The 19283-nt window shown below is 48.6% G+C and overlaps 1 protein-coding gene across 6 annotated transcripts in view; it reads right to left on the bottom strand.

The window, feature by feature from the left end:
• The window catches only part of LINGO1 (leucine rich repeat and Ig domain containing 1), a 473862-nt gene that overhangs the window by 405867 nt on the left and 48712 nt on the right, over positions 1 to 19283 (bottom strand). For all 6 annotated transcript variants that reach the window (XM_075069524.1, XM_032799821.2, XM_032799824.2 and 3 more), the window contains exon 2: positions 12732 to 12931. The gene's annotated coding sequence lies outside the window, so the exon portion shown is untranslated. The remainder of the gene's footprint in view (positions 1 to 12731; positions 12932 to 19283) is intronic.

Below are 19283 nucleotides of genomic sequence, written 5' to 3'. Positions count from 1 at the left end.
GAGGAAGGGGCACTGTTCTTGAGGAACTGAAACAGTCAGACATGCACTCAGTTACTTACCTCTCCCTTTCTTTAGGTTGAAGAAAAGACAGTGCAAGGATAAATGACCACCACTAGGACTGGATTACCTAGAGCAGAAGGAATAGACAGACTATTCTATTCAAGGAGGACAGCCTATTGTACAGAGAACACGACAAAGGCTTACTGCCACACTTATAAAAATCCCTGACACTCCAAGATAACGAAGCAGAAAAACTGATAATTTGGTGCCTCTTTCCAATAACGCTGAGTTTCCAGTAGAAGTCTTAAATTACACTCTGCATGTGATACGTAAAAACCCTACAATAATGTTGTGTAATGGCGACAAATTCAAATACCCAAAAGTCACAATAATGAGTTACTTCTCACAGCAACTTTAACTTACCCACATTTTCCAGAGAGAGCTTTCCTCACTAATTAGACTCTTAGTGGTAACCTACATACAAAACAGTGGACCCGTTTCTGAACCCGCTCATGCCGAGTTGACACTGGTGTAAAAACTGTTGACTCCAGCTGGCTTGCAGTGCTGAGAGCGCACAGTTGAGCCCCATGCATACAATTTGTGAGTTACCACGTGAACCTTAATTCATCCCTTCCCTTCCTGACTCATTTGTGGTCAGGTCTGCAGTATTACTGTTACATCAACATAGTTTTTTTGCATTTAATTTCCATTAGAAAAGAAGGAAGAATCTTCCTATTTAAATCATCTCAGGATCTTCCCTTTCTTGGCCCTATCCCTGCTAACCCCGAGGTATTCCTCAACTGAATTATACCTAGTATTAGAGCTCACGCCATAGCTGTTTGCAGTGATGCATAAAATAACCCACCTGTTTACAAGATACCTCATAAGTCCAGCTGTCATGCATTTTCCCGCCCACAACTCCAAGCTTCTGCACCTCTAAAGGAGAGCAGATATGCGGGAGGAAAAAAAGCACAAGCATCTCTGTGTGTAGATTTGTGTCTCCAGCTGTGGAAGTCCAACGGGGGTTAGCAGCTGATGGGAGAGGCATTTATTGCATGTTCCAGCTTCACCTGGAAGAGTGAGAGTGACATCTCCATTCCACAGGAGCTTTGTGAAACTCCAGCAGCACAGAGTAGGAGGAAAGCCAGCATTCACCAGCCACACAGGAATTTTCCCTCCAGAGGGGAAATCCTCAGGGGGTGTAGACCCGTTGCCAACCCATGTCACAATCTCCCCTGGTATAGAGGATGTAGCTGGAACACCACTGTGCTCTGGATGTTCTCTGCTGCTAAAATGTCCCACTGAGGCCATAAGTGGCTGAGCAAAGGTTGGAGCAGTCCTGAGGCATCTCTAATTTCCATCAGGGATGAGACCGTCCCCACATGCCAAGGTGCTGCAGAGGTGGCACAGAGCCACCTTGTGTCCCTCCCTTCCTGAGCTGTGTGGCCCTGAGGTTCACGTCCACACCAGATCTCTGCTAAGGCTTTTTACCACTTTGTCCAAGTCATCTCACTCCATCTATCACCCGCCATCTCAAACACACACACCATGCGACTCGTCATAATTAGTGTTCCAAACACACACGCCCCATGCTCAAGGAGAGTTGTTCATGAAGTCAGTTGACCTTTAGAAGAGGCCAGTCTCTCAGAATTCAATTTATTTACTGGAGCACTGGCAGCAGTCTGATTTGAAAAGTAGGACAAGAAAATAAAAGGAAAGGAGAGAAAGGGGGAGAAAAAGAGACACAGGTGCAGTCTATATAAAACACACACAAAGCACACAAGCAGAGGACAGCAAACCCATTAATCGCTCCAGTCACCTTGAATGACCTTGAGATTCTAGGGCACATTGCAGTAATATTAACAGAAAGGAAGGAGGGAAGAAAAAACAACAAGGAAATAAAACAAAAGGGAGCATGTATGGCAATTTACTGCATGCAACAGACTCTGGCACTGCAGAAGCAGGCCGGACAGGTCATGCTAGAGCAGTGGCAGGACAGGTGTGTCAACATTTGGGGACCAGGGGATGTGGGAATACAGCCAGCTAAGTTCAGGCAGCATGGCCCAGGCGATAGAGCAATAGCCTGGGTTCTATTCCTCATTCTGCCACCAGCCTGCCGGGCGATCTTGGGCACTGGGTTCAGTTTTCTGGCCTGTGTTCTGCAGGAGGTCAGACTAGATGATCATAAGGATCCCCTGTAGCCTTAACATCAGTGAGTAGGGCCCCACCAAATTCACAGTCCATTTCATGGTCATAGGAGTTTTAAAATGAAACATTTCATGATTTCAGCTATTTAAATCCAAAATGTCATGGTGTAGGGATCCTGTCATTGTAGGGATCCTGACCCAAAAAGGAGTTGGGGGGGCTTGCTAGGTTATTGTAGGGGGCGTTGTGGTATTGGTACTCTTACTTCTGTGCTGCTGCTGGCAGTGGTGCTGCCGTCAGAGCCCTCAGAGCTGAGCAGCTGGAGAGTGGCGGCTGCTGGCTGGGAGCCCAGCTCTGAAGGCAGAATGGCTGGCAGCAGCAGCGCAGAAGTAAGGGTAGCAGGAATGGTATTGCCACCCAGCTCTGAAGTCAGCACAGAAGTAAGGATGGCTATACCATGATTCCCTAACATAACCTTGTGACCCCCCTGCAACTCCCTTTTGGGTCAGGAGCCCCAGTTTGAGAAACACTGGGCTCCCATCCATGACATTTGTATAGTATAGGGTAAAAGCACACAAAAGACCAGATTTCATGGCGGGAGACCAGATTTCATGGTCTGTGACGCACTTTCCATGGCCGTGAATTTGGTAGGGCCCTATCAATGAGGTTACCTACACACCGTAGCTAGTTGATGTCATACGGCCCCCTCAGCCATACCGCTCTCCAGTTCAAATGGTCTGTGGGCCTACATGGGCACAGCTCCTTTGATTCCAGTGCAATTTCATCTTTTTATAACATCAAGTGTCCTTCCCACCTCTCTCTTGCTTCCCTCACATGGCTTTTGTATGAGATTTTGCTCCCTCTCCTCACTTTTCATGCCACCTCCTGGGATCAACACACACTGCTTATTCTGGCTAAGGCACCATGCTGACCCACTCTATATCCCAGAATTCAGTGCAGGCTGAGAGGAAAAACCTCAGCTGGAGAGCTTGGGTGTGTCCATAGCTCTTACAGAAGGGCTCAGCACAGCACAGCCAGCTGGGAGGCCTCTCAGTGGCACAGACCAAAGCCCTGTGGCTGCAGGGACCAGGCCAAGCAGCCATTACAGCAGTGTCTTCAGGGACAACGTGCCTGGTCTGGAGTTTACGAAACCTTCAAGATGGAGATGTTTTTGGAGGAAGTGGAACCTCCTGTCAGACAAAATGCATATCCAGTTGCAAGGGGTGTGTGAAAAGCCACTGGCCGCCTGCACTGGTGTATCAAGCATAGGGCTGAGCACTGGGGGTCCAGATTTTACATGTGGTTGAACTCCTACTAACAGGGTGGGTCAACAGAAGGGCCCTAACTCCCCTCTTATACCCCCTTTTTACCAATGGGTAAACTGAGGCTCAGAGAGGGCAAGTGCACTGTCCCCATTCCCAAAAGAGAGAACCAGAATTAGAACACATTTACAACATCTCATCTTAACCCCCTAGACAAGTTACATAAGCCTCTCAGTTTACCCATTGGTAAATTTGGCCTTGTACAGAAAGTAAGCAACAGGCATCTTCCAAACAGGCTGTATTCTCCTTGGAACTCTGAAGTCTGTCCTGAATGCCCTGAACTGAAGTGACTGCAGCTCTTGGGGCCAAGCTGTGATGCAGGGAGGGTTCAAGGCTGAGCAGAACAATGCAAGAGGCACTCAGAACTGCACAGGTTCAAGCCTCTAGTATGTCTACTGGTTTCATGTGAATGAGGCTGAACACTACTGCCAGATGCATGCTACAGAAAACCCTGCTTACAAGACCCGTTCTTCCTTCTGTTGAGTATCACCATCAGGGAACCAGTGGCCCTTGACTGCATGGATCTCCATTTGCTTGAGCCTGATTATAAACAGCATCACTAGGATCTTGGTCATCCGAGCACTTTGTCAGCCAGGCCATGCATTTCAGCAAGCGCCTGCAGTGGTGGGAGTCGGGGTGAAGAAAGGCTTTGTCCTCTATAATCTAACTGCCCAGATCCACTTTGATCCGGAGGGAGATATTCTGGAAGTCACCTCAGACAGCTGGTAGGAGCTAAAATGTCATTCAGCCCAGCTCCACTCCCCCTCTCCCAGGATCAGCATTTACCAGTTTCACTTGCTAGATGTAAAACATCTCCACAATGAATGCAACCCTGGCGATGAAATCCCGCCCCAGACACGCACACTGCACCAGCCAAGAGAACAAAGACAGGCTGAGGCTGTCAAATGAGAAATTTCTCAAAGCAGGGAAGAGAAGCGCTCCAACGAATAGAATATCACAGTCTCCCCTCCATCACAACAGCCCAGCTCTCCTCCTCCTCTTCTCTTTCCAAGCTCCTCTGCCACCTGTTGCCTCAGTCCCTCCATTCCCCTGAATAGAAAAAACTTTTATTATTCAGAAGAGTCTCTTGATTTAGAAAGTCCTCCCAAGGCATGTTACAAAAAAAATTCTTTAATTGGGAGGTTGTTTTCTTTTTAACCCCACTTAAAAATGTCTGGGGAGAATTGAGTAATATATTCTGCTAGAGTTTTTTCAGGTTTTTTTTTAATTTACCCCCACCCACCCACACAGCTTCCCCCCTCAACACTTTGAACTCCTGCGAAAAAAAGCTGTCACATTATTCACAGTTTAACAGTTCTTTGACACTAGCTAGAAAACATCCAAGCTCAACACAGCCACAATATACAGCCATGGTCAGCTGAGAGTTCCTTCCTGACGTATCACTCTCCCCTACAGCACCTCCTGCTCGGAGAGGCTGGGGATGCAGCCCCCCAGTCCAATGCTCTATCCACTTGGCTAGACTGCCTCTTCCTACAACAAGAAGCTGGGGGCTGCCAGAGCTCGGAATCCCCTCATGCCTAGCACTGCTGTACCATTCCCTGCTGGGAAAGGCTGGAGCTGCTGTCAGTTGGAGACTCCTTTACAGCCAGTAAGTGCATCATCTTTCCCTATAGTTTAAGGGGTATCTAGTTTCACACTATATTGTACCATTTCATACTGGCCAGATCACTACACTGTGTTTGGAAAGACAATGCTCCATACATGCTCCAGCTAAGGTCTGTGTGTGCTAGCAGGCTTTCTAGCTGCAGTCCTGTGCATGCTAGTGTTTGCATACAGATTTATTATCAACCTCTGAAACATTAAAAAACAAAACAAAACACCTTTGCAAGCAAGTTTCTAGTCTTTGCTTTGGGATTTGAGCAAGAGAGACAGATGGGAAAGTGATAAAGGAGATACGGGATCTCACCAAATCACGGGTACATCAGAACCAGTGGCTTTAAGATACTGGCTTTGCTGCTAGATAAATTCTCTTTTAGTTGTGTATATAATAACAGTGACAGCCACCGTTTAATCCGAGGGTTGTAGTCCCTATGGACACTGCAGGGGTCTAACACATCCAGGTTGGGTTGCCGATTTAAAACCGCATCCCCACTGGGGAATGTAAAAGCGGTTGTGACAACTACTGTGTTACCAAGATCACTTCCAAAGCCAAGGGCATCAGATTCACACTACACCCTGAGGAACTGGAGGAGTATGGATTTCAGATCCACTAGGACTCTGCCTAGACCCCAGGGAGGGCCCCCAAATCGTCTTAGGTCAGTCTCTTAACATTCACCTAAGTAACAACGCAATCAGCTGACACCATTGTAAATATGCCAAGCTGCGTCTATACAGGCGTGGAGGGGCATTTCCGAGTGTGTTTAAATTAGCTCAGTTGAGCTAACCTAATGGACAGGATCCCACACCAATCCTAGGAGAGCAAGGAGAATTTGCCGCTCTCTACTGGTGGTTCATACCAGAGGTTTGAGAGCTTGCTACAATAGTCTAACTAGTCTTTTAGCTCCACTATCAAAAGTCGCAGGTTGAAGTCCCAATGATGGCCCAGTTACAGCTCCAAGGTGGTTCACAGAGGGACAGTGAGTCACTTTAAATCAGAGCTTTGTCTGAGGTTGTAGATCATAGCATGATTCAGACACGGTCTGGAACAAGCTTTGCAAAACCCCGTGCTGAGGTATGAACCCAGCTGCCTTGATTTTAAGTGAGTTAGAATCATTAAGCCAATTTCAAAGAGGCAGCATGGATAGGCCTCGAAAATGGCACAACAGCTGGCGAGGTGGCTCCCATGGCTCTGCATTGAGGAGCTGGACTATTTCAGCCTTCATTTGAGAATGCATTTCTCATCAATGCCCTTGAACTCAACACAACATTCAACATGGCCCACCTCCCATCAGACACTCACCCCAGCCAGGATGAGATAGGATTGGCAAGTTCAGGGAAGACAGAGATCACTGATGAGGAGGCAGCTCCAACACTAGGGAACTGTTTATTTTGCACTGCGAGACTGCGCTTAAGATGCAATTAATTTCCAGGGAGTACTCATTACTCCTGATTGTGCAGCAAAAACCACAGCCAAGTCCTATCGAATGAAAGCACGAAGTGCACACACGAGAAAAGGACAAACCCAGAAATAAATCAAAGTTGCTCCTAATGCTGGGATCTCACATACCAGTTTTTTACCTCTAATTAGGATTTCTCCGCCATCTCTCAGCAATCTGAAGTCTTTTCCACTTGTCCAAACTACCGTCCATTTATCTAAGGTATTTATCTGGTCCCCATTCCCGCAGCCTCAGAGAGGCTCATAACCTCTAGTGTATTTACCCTCTTGTACCTCAGGGAGGTAGGGCAGTGCTAGTCTCCCCACTCTATGGATGGGGAGAGGCTCAAGGTCACAGAGAGTCGGACAGAGTTGAACTCTGCTGTGCTCTCAGGCTCTGGAAACAGTCCCATCCTGACTCCTGGACCTATGGAGCTGGGCTCACACCAAAATCCCCAGATGGAGACACCCCTTTTGGGGACATTTTGATCCAGTCCCAAACTCTGGGGTTCTGACCCTCACTTGTAGACCCTTATGAAGGCACAATTCCTGACCTGCATTATAGGGCATAGGACCCTAGAAGAATGCATTGAAGGTGTGTGATAAGTCACCTCCCCCGGTGTTATTTAGGGTCCTCTTTCCTTGCTGTTTTTCTCCAGTCCCTTTGTCAGATCTTCCTCTCATTAAATCTTTTCATTTTTCCATTCTCCATCTTTTATCTGAAGCTTTCTCTGCATCTGTCAAGGTTTTTTCCCCACTCTGAACTTTAGGGTACAGATGTGGGGGACCTGCATGGACCCTTCTAAGCTTAATTACTAGCTCAGATCTGGTAACACTGCCACCACCCAGAATTTCAGCGCTGGGCCTTTCTGTTCCCCCCAAAACTTTCCCCTCCCTTGGTTGCCTTGTAGGAGATTCGTTTCACATGTCCCTGGATGAACACTGATGCCAGACCCCTTGGAGCTTAAAACAAGGAGAAATTTACCATCCCCCTCCTTTTCCCCCCACCATCCCTGTGGTCCAGATCCCATCCCTGGATTCTTTAAAACAGAGGGAAAGATCAATCAGGTCTCGTTAAACAAGACATAGCGTTTATTAAAGAAGAAAGAGTAAAAATTAACCTTAGTAAAATCAGGATGGAAATACTTGCAGGTAATTCAGATTCCTATAGACCAGAGGGTACCCCCCTAGCCTTAGGTTCAAAGGTTACAGCAAACAGTAGGGTAAATCCTTCCGAGTAAAAAGAATACATTTTACAAGTTGAGTGAAAAACAAAACATAAGACTACACCGCCTGTGCCGCTAATTACAAGTCGAAATGAGAGACTGATTCAGAAAGGTATTGGGAGCGCTGAGATTTGATTGTCCCGTCGCCTCCCGAGTCCCAAGAGCAAACAACAACAACACAAAAGAGCACCAAAACAAAAGACTTCCCTCCATCCCAAGATTTGAAAGTATCTTGTCCCCCTATTGGTCCTCTGGTCAGGTGTCAGCCAGGTTTACTGAGCTTCTTAACTCTTTACAGGTAAAAGAGACATTAACCCTTAATTATCTGTTTATGACAGCCCCCCACTCGCTTTCCACCTCCCCCCCTTTTCCTCCCCTGCTCCAGTCCATCTCTGAGCAACATGCAACTGAATGAGTGCAGGTGGACAGACATCTACTGAAAAAGAACCCACCTCAGCCTTCCCTAGACTCCAGGAGAAGGCCGGCATCTGGCTGCCACTCAGGGAAGCTAATGGGAAGGATTCCAATTGACCAGCCACAGTGATTTAGCAGTTAATAAATGTTAAAAGCAGGTCTATAAATCACACACACAGGAAGTGACCTGGACAGGGCTTAACGAGTTAGCAAAGGGTTTAATTTAAAAGCCATTTGGCTGGAAGGTGCAATGCAGAAGAGTCAAACAACTCTTAAAAAACCAGCCTCATCACAGAGAAAGGAGAAGAGGTAGAAGAGAACTGCTGGCGAAGGCCAGACCTGGAGAAGCTGTGATCCCCTGGCTGTCTGCAGACAGACAATCCTGGGAAACGCCAGGCTCAGATGGGCAGTCAGCTCACCCCCACTCACTCCAGCTGCCAATCCCCCTCAGACAAGACAGGCCTGGAGGAGCCCTGATCTCCCCACTCCCAACCAAGGTTTCTGGGCCCGTTCAGAGATGAGGCGAGCTCCCAGACTTTGCACTGAACTGCTCTCACCATCCATCTGATGGCCAGGAGGGGCTGGGCTGGAGGAACAGAGTCCTTTCTCCTGTATCAGCCCAGGTCAGAACAGCTGATGGCGATTCTTGCTGGGCCATCTAGCAGTGGAAGAGCCAAGACCTTGTTCTTCCCAAAACTCACACGCGTGGGTGGCTCTGCCTCTGACCGGTTGAGTAAGGCTGAATGGGGCTGGGGGCAAGTGGGGCAATTTGCCCCAGGCCCCACAGGGGCCCCGCAAGCCCTGGCCTGGCGGCAGTCCGGGTCTTCGGCAGCATTTCGGCGGCAGGGGACCCTTCAGTGCTGCCGAAGACGCAGAGCGACTGAAGGGCCCCCCCGACGCTGAAATGCTGCCAAAGACCCAGACCGCTGCCAGATGAGTACAAGTGCCACAGCTCCCCCACTTTGCCCCAGGCCCCCTGAATCCTGCTGTTGAGTGACTGTGGCCAAGTCATTCGACCTCTCCTGCCTCTGCTTCCCAGCTTGTCTATTCTGAGGTCAGGACAGTCTCTCACTATGTGCTGGTACAGCACCTAGCACAATGCCCTCAATCAAAACCTAACCAGCACTGCAATCCGTACAATAAATAATAATCCTGATCCCGCATCCTTCTTACACCTGTCCTGTTTACATGTAAAAAGGTACCATGTGCCTCATCTGAAACTAGATTTTACCTGTGAGCTTTCTCCCTTGTTTTCCTGGTTCTGTGGTGCCCCCCTTATCTCTTTGCGCTGAACACATGCATTCCACAGATGAAGGGGCACAAAGGCACCTTCTAGCTTTGCACCAGAGTAGAACAATCCTATGTCTTGTCCTTCTCCTTTAGGACATTCTAGTACTGGCCTGCGAGAAAACCTCCCTCCCTGTTGCTACGGTAAGACACCCATATGTCCTGATCCTGGCAGTTTTCCTATCTACTTAAGACAAAATTTACTTCAGCTAATCCAAGGGCCCATGGGATATTGGACCTGGGTGAACATAATTGTGGGGAGAGTATAGTACTACATTCAGTTAATTTCTCTTCCCAAAGTTTCCAGTAATACTATGCCGAGCAGATATGTGTTGGCTAGCAGCAGGGGATAAGCTGTATACTTTGCAAGGATTTTATCCCATGTTTATTCCATGGCCCCCACTGTACCACTGCACAAGCTCATGAAGCACTTTTCCCAAATCCCCTCTCTATGCATGACAGATCTGGAGCTGTAAGTCAGTCATTATCTGCCGCAACTCAGAAACCAAAGGTGATTTTGCAGCTTCCACACAGAGATATATTCAGATACTGTCTCTGTAAGATGCGTGTGGACATTAATAATCTCTCAGAGAGGGACTGGACATGGAAGTGAATAACGAGACTATCCAGATTTAGGATCGTTAATGTGACCAGAGTTTTTGGAAGGAATATAAACAATGCATCCCGCTTCACAGTTTAATCCAGTCCCTAACTACGAAGGATTAGGCGAGACCTTCCCGGGGATAGACCATCCCACATCTGCCAACAGAGGAAGGTGCACAAAACCCTGCTGAAACATGTGGTGCTGGCCACTGCTGGAGACAGGAGGCTGCATGAGGTGGACCGACGGTGTGATTCAGTCTAGTAATCCCTATCTTCCTAACCACCCATGGGTCATACACACACACATGCACCGCTGTCGAAAGCTTTCCTCCCGGCCAGCCTCTTGGGGCCTATTTCTCCACTGCCTTGCAGCTGGTGTCATCACTTCCTCCTCGGAGGAGCTTCCGCGCAGCCTGTCTGGGGAACTCTCAGCTGCTTTGTACTGTTGCAAGCAATGACACAAGGGGCTCAGCCGTGGAGAAACACACTCTCAGTTAGAAGATAGCAGCTTCAGGCTCCCCACAACACCAGACCCAGAGAAGCTCCCCTTCCTGCGCCCCCCTACAGTGCATGAGCACACACAGCCCAGCATCACACCAAGGCAGCTCAGCAGCATACAGTAACTGCTGGGCTGCCCAGGGGGTGGTTGGGTGAATCTGCTCCACCATCCCTCAGAACAAGCAGCTGGGCTGAGCTATAAATGCACTGGGCACCCTGGTGGCACTGTGACGGATGGGCACCAGGGAGAAAAAAAAAAGAGAGTGTTCTTAACTCTAGGTAAAATCCTAGTGAAGTCGGCAGTTTGCACACAAGTTACCAAGTCGAGTTAGAAGACTAGGTCGCCCTATAGGCTAACAACCATCTACGGCAGGAAAACAGTCTTTATCCAGTATTTGGTCCTGCCATGAGGGCAGGGGACTGAACTCGATGACCTCTCAAGGTCCCTTCCAGCCCTACAATCTATGAATCTCAACCTGCTAAGTATTGTTAACTGCCTGGATTTTGCCTTGAGTTAAGAACACCCCTTCTTCCTCATGAAGACAAGGCGTTAGCACCCCAAAAGTGCATCCAAGCAGCCCCTCTAAAATCTACCCAGTGCAGAGGGCAGACAGGAGGAATTGAAAGCAAGTGAGAGGGAAGAGAAATGGTTAGAGAGAGAAGGAGCACATTGTGCTTTAATGATAATCTCCAGACAATGCCAGGGTAATGCTCTCCATCTATTCCAACTGCACTGCACCTCCAGCCCGCCTCCAGCTGAAAGCTTCTTCCTATGCCCTCCAGGCCTCTGTTGGGGGAGAGAAAGCTGGGCCCATTCTGGGAACTCTCAAGGGCTTTATTGAGACAAATTGCAGAAAATTATATCGAAAGCACCTCAGTGGAGCTGAACCAATCACAACAATTCCGTTCCCCCCAGCCCCAGCCCAGCCTCATTAGGGTCTAATGAGGAGGGAGATTGCTGTGGTGGAAGCACCACTACATGCACAAAGAGGAACATTTGAGTCCAAGTGGCTTATGCTTCATTCTGTCCTAACCCAGCTGCCGCTTATTGTTAACCCTTTCTGTACCAGCACGGCCACCTGCAGGAAGCCAGGGCAGGGGACCTGTATTGTCAAGTTGTTCATGGGGGCTGGACTGGGTGTACTGGTTCATCATTATAAGGCGGCTGAACCCCATTTCTTATTGGGAAGCAGTGTAGTCTAGCAGACAGGGCACTGGTGCAGGACTCGGAAGGTCTGTGTTGCATTCCTGCCTTTGCCACTCCTCTGCTGCATGATCACAAGCAAGTTACTTCACCTTCCCATGGGGATTTGAAAGGTGTCACTAATTTTAGGGAAGGGCTAATCCTGTGGTTTTAATTTGTATCTGTTCTCTGAAGTTGTGTCATTTTTCATCTTTTATTTATTTATTGTATTCCCTGCAATGGCCCATGGCTAGGGCGCTATAGTAACAAACTTCAGACTTGAGCACTTCACTTTTCCCTGTGCCCATTTTCCCACCCACCTTTCATCTGTCTTGTCTAGAGGGCAGGGGCTCTCTCTTACTAGGTGTATGTACAGCACCTAGCACAATCTGAGTTGGGCCTCTTGGTGCTCCCAGAATAGAAAATCCTCCTCCTCAGGTTGCTCACAGGAGCGTACCTGAGCATTCTGGTTTTTTACTGCAGGGCTGTACATGAGGGTTGGGCTTACCACACTGGTCTGTTACTGCGGGCTTGCTCAGAGCCACGCTGTTCCCTGCCCACTCACCATGATTTTGCATCATTTTATGACCAAAGGATACTCTAAAAGGTGCATAAATATAGGCACTGGCTTGGACTTTGCAGACAGAGAAGATGGGTTAAAATGGAGGCCTTTCTGCTCTGATTCTACCCCTTCAAAAAGCAAAGCAGAGAAGGAATTCCTGCATTGCTCGCAGAAGATTTCACCCATCTACACACTTCCTACTCTCCTCTATGATCCCCTGCAAGTCCTGCATGGTGCAGCCACAGGCCAACACATCACAGAGCAGTAGGCACACACGCCAAACCTTGCCACCATCTGTCACTGAAGTGCAAGGACTCAAACTCCCGCCTAGATGAGGCGAGGGATGTGACATGACACAAGGCAACCAAGAGGCTCTCAGATGGGGAACAATAAGGAAGCCTGTTTGCCAAGGAAAGAAAATGAATATGGGTCTTACCTTGAGAGAGACCCAAGAGACCCTGGGTAGGGCTACAGGAGGCTGCAGCCTTTGGCCTTTTCCTGGTGGTGGGCTCCTTTCAGCAAGGCTCTTCTTGGCACAGCAGGGTCCTCTATAAGTGTTGAGGTCCTGAGGATGAGGGGCTGCTCCTTTGGCTCTCCAGATGTTGAGAACAGCTCATGGTCCTCAGGCGCAGCAGGCTGAAGTGAGAAAGGAAACACAAAATTTAGCAGCACAATCTGAGCAACATGGACTAATGGTCATGGGGACTTCCTCGTTGCTCATGCTGGACAAATGTGATCATCTCCCCAGCTCAGTTAAGGCAGAGGGAGGTCAGAACCACTGACCCTCCCTCCCTCCTTCCCTCCCTCACACACACACACACGCACACGCACACACACACACAGGACTGCTTCCCTAGGCAAACTGGCAGGCATCTCAGCTCCTCCCTGCCTGTAAGCTGCCACAGGCCGATACACAGCATTTAGCTGTCCCCAGTATTATTGGTGCCCTGGGTGATTACCCCTTTCCTGGCACGGGACAGCCAGCACCCTTTGTAGATGCACTACAAGCCCACATTCACATACCATCGCTTGTACACGCACAGAAGTCTGCCCAACACCCACATACGAACTGGCCTGTTAAGTTAGGAGACCAGTTTTTGTGTACTTCACCTCCCAGTATACAAAGTCTGCCTGCGAAGGGACAGGGCTGTTAGGAGATTCAAGATGGAAGCTCCTGCGGGATGAGACAGTCACTTAACCTGAGCTAGATTCTCCGTAGACATTGTTTAATGGCTGAGGGGGGAAAAAGCCTCCAGTCAGCTAATCAGAGCAGAGCACATATTTTATATATATAAAAAAAAAAAAAATTCCCCTCTCACCCCTATGGGTGGTATGTGTCTTCCTCAACCTCGGGTCTCTACCAGAGGCCTGGGAGTTTTGCAGGTTCTGCGCAGTATCTAGCTGTTCTAGCACTGCACTCTCTGGACAGATGCTCTGATGTTGTTCCTGGGATCTGTGAGCCACTCACCCAGCTTAGAGTACGCCCGAGTGCTCCTACCACAAGGGGATCACCCTTTGCCTCACTTCCCCATCCTCTCTGTTCCTCTTATCAGCCCTGGTACTTCTCCCAGCTTCTCATATTCCTTCTTCCTGATGTTGCCTGTCACTTGGCACTGCTATATCTATCACCACCGCTGTCTCTGATCCTGTCTATTACCACGATGTCTGGTGATGGCCAGTACTTGCCTGTCCGTCTGGATCTGGAAGATCCACAGAATCTTAGCCCTGCTATTCTTCACAATCTTTCTGTGGAATCTATCTCCCATCTGGCCTTGGGAGGGTCTAGCCATACGTTGTGCAGATGTTCCTGTACACAATGCCAGCCATTGGTTGTGCCGTTCAGTGTATGCTATTCCTGCTGCATCTTGCATCCTGCCACTATGTGTTGGACTGTCTCTGAGGCCCTCTGCACAGTCTGCACCTTGGTCTCTCTAGTGGTGTAGACCCCTGCTTCATGGATCTGGTGCTCAGTGCCTCTTCTGTGCTGCTATGATCAGTGCCTCAGTGCTGTCTTTTAGTCCAGCCCTTTCCAGCCACTGGTAGGATTTCCCAGTTCAGCCACCACAGCTATCTGTCGATGGTACATCCCATGCAGGTCTTGTTGCCATGGCACTCTTCTGCTTTCTTCCTCCATGTCTGCTGCTGCCTCAGGCATTCTCTCAGCAGCTCACTCTTTGGGGCCATCTTACTGATGTACTCCTGGATCGTTCGCGGTTTCGTCCAGGACAGTGGCTTTGACACTCACCAAGCCCGCCCGCCTTCTTTCCGGCTGTATACAGTCTCTGGGTGTTGGACTTGGGTGGAAACCTCCGTGCATTGTGAGAGCTTCCGGGTCTTCACATCGGCAGCCTCCATGTCTCCTTTGGCAGCTCACTATACCGGCAGGGTATCTGTTGATGGCGTGGATCTTGTTCTTCCCCTGACCTGCTCTTCAGGACTGTCTTATCCTTTTGGTGATACTTGGATGTTGCTGTCTTCCTTGCCTCCTCATCATGTTTCCATGTGACTGTGGACGCCAAGGTACTGTAGCTGTCTGTATGTCTGCTATGTGTCCGCTGGTAGTTCCACCCCATCAGTCTTGACTATCTTCCCTCTCTTCACTACCATCCGCCACACTTCTCAGTCCGAATGACATCCCGATTATCCTCACTGTAGATCGCATCAGGTGGATTAGCGAGTCGATGTCTCGTTCATTCTTAGCATACAGCTTTGATGTCATCCATGTGAGGAGGTGGCTGATGGTAGTTCCACTCCTGACCTGTACCGTATCCAGTCCTTGTGATTATCTGGCAGAGGGGTTTAACCTATGCAGAACAGCAGCGGGACAGTGCATCACCTTGGTAATATGCTGCACTTGATGGCCACTTGTACAAGCTGCCTTGAGTTGACTTCTAGTTGTCTTCCACAGTCCCATTGAGTTCTTAAGGAAGGTCCTTAGTGTCCTCGTTGACTTTGTTAGCGCCAGACATTTCACAATCCACGTGTGCGGCCTTGAGTTGTAGGCTTTCCTGTAGTCAATCCAGGCTGTGCTCAATTGGTCTGTCTAGACCTTGAGTCTGGGCGACTGCTCTATCTATGAGCAAACACTGGTGTTGTTCCAATGTCCTTCTGAGCTGTGCTCATGTACTGCCCATATGGTCTGTAGCTTGGCGGCTATGATGCCTGATAGGACTTTCATGTTGTGGGGAGGCAAGTTATTGGCCGGTAGTTGGACGGTTCTGTTTCTCTTGCAGGGGTCTTTCATGATCAGCACTATCCTTCCTTGGTTGCAGTTTGGGTGGGAGCCTGCTGCTAGCAGCTGGTTCATCTGTGCTTGCTAGGCGTTCATGCACTGCTGTTAGTTTCTTTAACCAGTAGGTGTGGATCATGTCTGGTCCAGGTGCTGTCCAGCTCTTCATCATGTTCTTGACCCACTGCGATGTCTTCTACTGTGATGGTGACTGCGTTTCTGTTCTGGGAGATTGCTGTGCTCTGTTCTCAGGTCCTGCAGCACTTTGCACTGGTGTTATGAGTCTTCTCTTTCTCCCATATGTTCTTCCAGTACTGTTCAGTTTCTGCTACTGGTGGCTCTGCTGTTATTGTGTTGTTGCACTGCAGTTGGAGTACCCTTGATGATTCTTGGAGAACAGGGCATTTACTTTTTGCCTCTGCTTCTCTAGTGTATCTCCTTAGCCTGGTAGCCAGTGCTGTGAGCCTTTGTTTAGCAGTCCTCTAGGGCTTCAGATGGAGTCAGGCCCTTGTATTTTTTCAGTAGCCGAGTCTTATCCTTAATCTCTACACCTTCTTAGTTCCACAGCTGACTAACTTCTCTCCGAGTCACCTTGACTTATCCTCCAACCTATTTCCAGGGTGGGTAATACTGTTGTTCTTCTTGATCATGGTAGCCAAGCATCTCCAGGATTACAGAGGCTTGTGCGTATACCAGTTCATTGGTTGAGTTATGGTGGTTAGTAGGGATTGTCGTGAGGGTCTATTGGCATCTTCTAACATACTATCTGATGGTACTTCTCCACTGAGCCTTGGTAATCGGTCTCAAGGATTGACTGTAGCTAGTTTCTCCATGATCTTATGCCTCATATCAGCTGCTGTGGTCTGCAATGGAGGCGGTGGCAGTGAAGTTTCAGCTTCAGATGTAGGCTGCACATCCACTTGTTCTTTCCAGGTCTTCTTGAGTCTGGATGTAAAGTGGAGATGGTTTATCTCAAGCTGTGAGAGCAGCTTCCTCTTTACTATGTTGAAGCGTTGGTAACTAGCTGTTTCTCAGTAGTGTGGATGTAGGTCTTTTGTCCATCCATAGTCCCCTCATACGTTTCATAATCCCCTTATCATTAGGTCCTACTGTTGTAGTAGCATTCCATACAATTCCAGGTTTCTTGTCTCGCCATGAATGGTTGTGTTCACTAGCCCATTCATCGTCAGATTGTCCTGATTCCTCAACATCTGGCCAGGATCTTGTTAATCGGGCGACGTCCAGCCGGCAGCCTCTCCTAGTTCGTGTCACTCTCATATTTGAGGTAGGCAGGTTGAAGCGTTAGGGGTCTTTTGCCCAAGGACCCCTACTGGAAAGTTGGGTAACCAGCCGGATTTGAACCCCAGTCTCTCATTATCAAAGGGCGGTCTCCGAAAGGCGGCGCTCTACCACTACGCTATCCATCTAATGTGATGGGGCAAGGCCAGATGGCCAGTTAAATACTGAAGGAAACAGGTATGTTTAGCCCAGGCAAACAAATCCTAGTACCTGGTACCATGGGCAGTTGCTCCAGGTTATCAAGGCACCTGGAGGCCAATAGATCTTTAGAAGGCACGTACAGATAGCTACTTTTAATTAGAAGCACCTGCAGCAATCAGGCAGGCTAATCAGGGCACCTGGGTTAAAAGGATCATCAGTCAGGCAGAGAGGAGCCAGGAGAAGGAGTGTGTGTGAGGAGCTGAGAGCAAGAAGCAAGGAGCTGAGGCGAGAGCGTGTACTACTGGAGGACTAACGGAGTACAAGCGTTTTATCAGCACTGTGGTCAGGAGGAAGTCCTGTGGTTGAGGATAAAAGGAAGGTGTTTTGGAGGAGGCCATGGGGAAGTAGCCCAGGGAATTGTAGCTATCATGCAGCTGTTACAGGAGGCACTACAGACAGCTGCGATCCACAGGGCCCTGGGCTGGAACCTGGAGTAGAGGGCGGGCCCGGGTTCCCCCCAAACCTCCCAGCTCCTGATCTGACACAGGAGGAGCAGACCCAGACTGTGGGTTCCACAAGAAGGGAAGATCACTGAGGTGCACAAATCCGCCAATAAGCGCAGGACCCACCATGATAGAGGAGGAACTTTGTCACAATATATATATATCCAAGTAGCTCAGCAGTACAACATCCCCAGGAAGTTGGCAAGTTGCACCCAGGGCGACTGTCCTGCTCACCCGCCCCTAGAACTGGCTCTGGGAGCAGCCAAGATGGATTTATGAGGAACACTAACATTGTAACCCATTAACATTGACAGCCATGCTCTGGGGAAGGCAGCCTGGGGTACCTCTTCAGGTTTAATGGTCCAGTCATTTAAAACAAACACAGTCCAGCTCCTGGCTAGGGAGATTAACTACCTCCTTCTTCAGAGATACTATTGACAGGCTCTGACAGGCAGGGAAGATATAAGGACATTGTACAATGGCTGTTTGATGGCCTATCTGCAATAAATTGGAGGTCACAGCCCAGTTCCTTGTGGACGGGTAGTTGCATCACAAAACTGCAGTGTAGCCAGGAGCTCCTTCCACAACTGTTTTATCCATGTCATGGTTTACAGAGAATGTGGCTGGTGACATTAGGCAGCTCACGTTTTTTTTAGTTGGTCTGGCAGCTGCAGAGCCAGAGAGGAGCACCGAGTCTGCCCATGTCCAGTACCCTCAAGAAGGAATCCTCAGTGTTGGCCCCTTTCATTGTATTTGTTTTTCTTAAAGCCCCAGATCCAGGAAAAATATTACTACAAGGAACTCTCATCTTTTATTTAAAAATTCAAGTTTCTTGCCCTCACACTGGAGCAGAAAAGCCTGAGAATGTGAACCAAGTGCACCCTAAAGGCTCAGAAAACAGAAAGCAAGAGAAAAAGCAGCCAGATTTTTTCATGATTTTTAAGCCAATCTTATAATTTTGGAGGGGTTCAATTCGTGATTTTTGAATGCTTGAAGCTAGCAATACTAAATCCTCTTTAGATTCGTTACAACCAAGTCCCATCTCCTCTCTCACTAAGGACTCCAGAGAAATCATCACAAACAGAGCCCTTGCCAGCTGCACCAAGAAAGAGGCCAAGACCAAGGGCTTGTCTAGGCAGAGGGGTAATGCGCTTTACTGGATGTGGGTGGTGGGAGAGGGTTATTTCTTAAGCGCACTAATGTGTTGCGCAGGAATTGGTCAGTGTAGACCCTGCTGGTGTGCACTAAAGGTTCTCTAGCATGTTTTAACATAGTACTGTTTGAAACAGCACTAAATTAAAGCACACCAGCAGGGTCTACATAGACCAATTAATGTGCAAAATATTAGTGCGCTAATCACACCCGGTAGAGCACACTACCCCGCTGTGTGGACAAGCCTGAAGTGGACATGAATACTAAACAGCTCCCTCACCTCCTGACAAAGCCAGGGCAAGATGGTTTGAGGAACATTAAACTGCCCCTGCCTTGGTGGTACAGTTAGAAGATTATCATGGTGTCAGTTCAGTGCTTTTCATCATCACAAACAGCATTCACTTTATTTAAAAAAAAATTATCAACGCAGGCAGCATTGAATAGATGTAAAGACTAGCAGCCTAGGCGCTAAAGAGCTGTGACTAAGACAGTGTGTTAGCCAGGAGCTAGCTAACCCCAACAAGCAGCAAGGAGATGAAAATGGACGTCTCTAGCTCAGTTACCAAGGGGTCAGTGTGGGGGCCTTGCTCATGTATAACACCAGGCGCCAGAGGTCTTGCATTCCACCAAAGCTCAGCACTAGAAGTTCAACAAATAACAAGGC

Source organism: Chelonoidis abingdonii, chromosome 9 (genome assembly GCF_003597395.2).
Source record: "Chelonoidis abingdonii isolate Lonesome George chromosome 9, CheloAbing_2.0, whole genome shotgun sequence".
NCBI classification, from domain to species: domain Eukaryota; kingdom Metazoa; phylum Chordata; order Testudines; family Testudinidae; genus Chelonoidis; species Chelonoidis abingdonii.
Note: the sequence above shows the minus strand (reverse complement) of the source record. Positions and strands in the feature narration are given on the sequence as shown.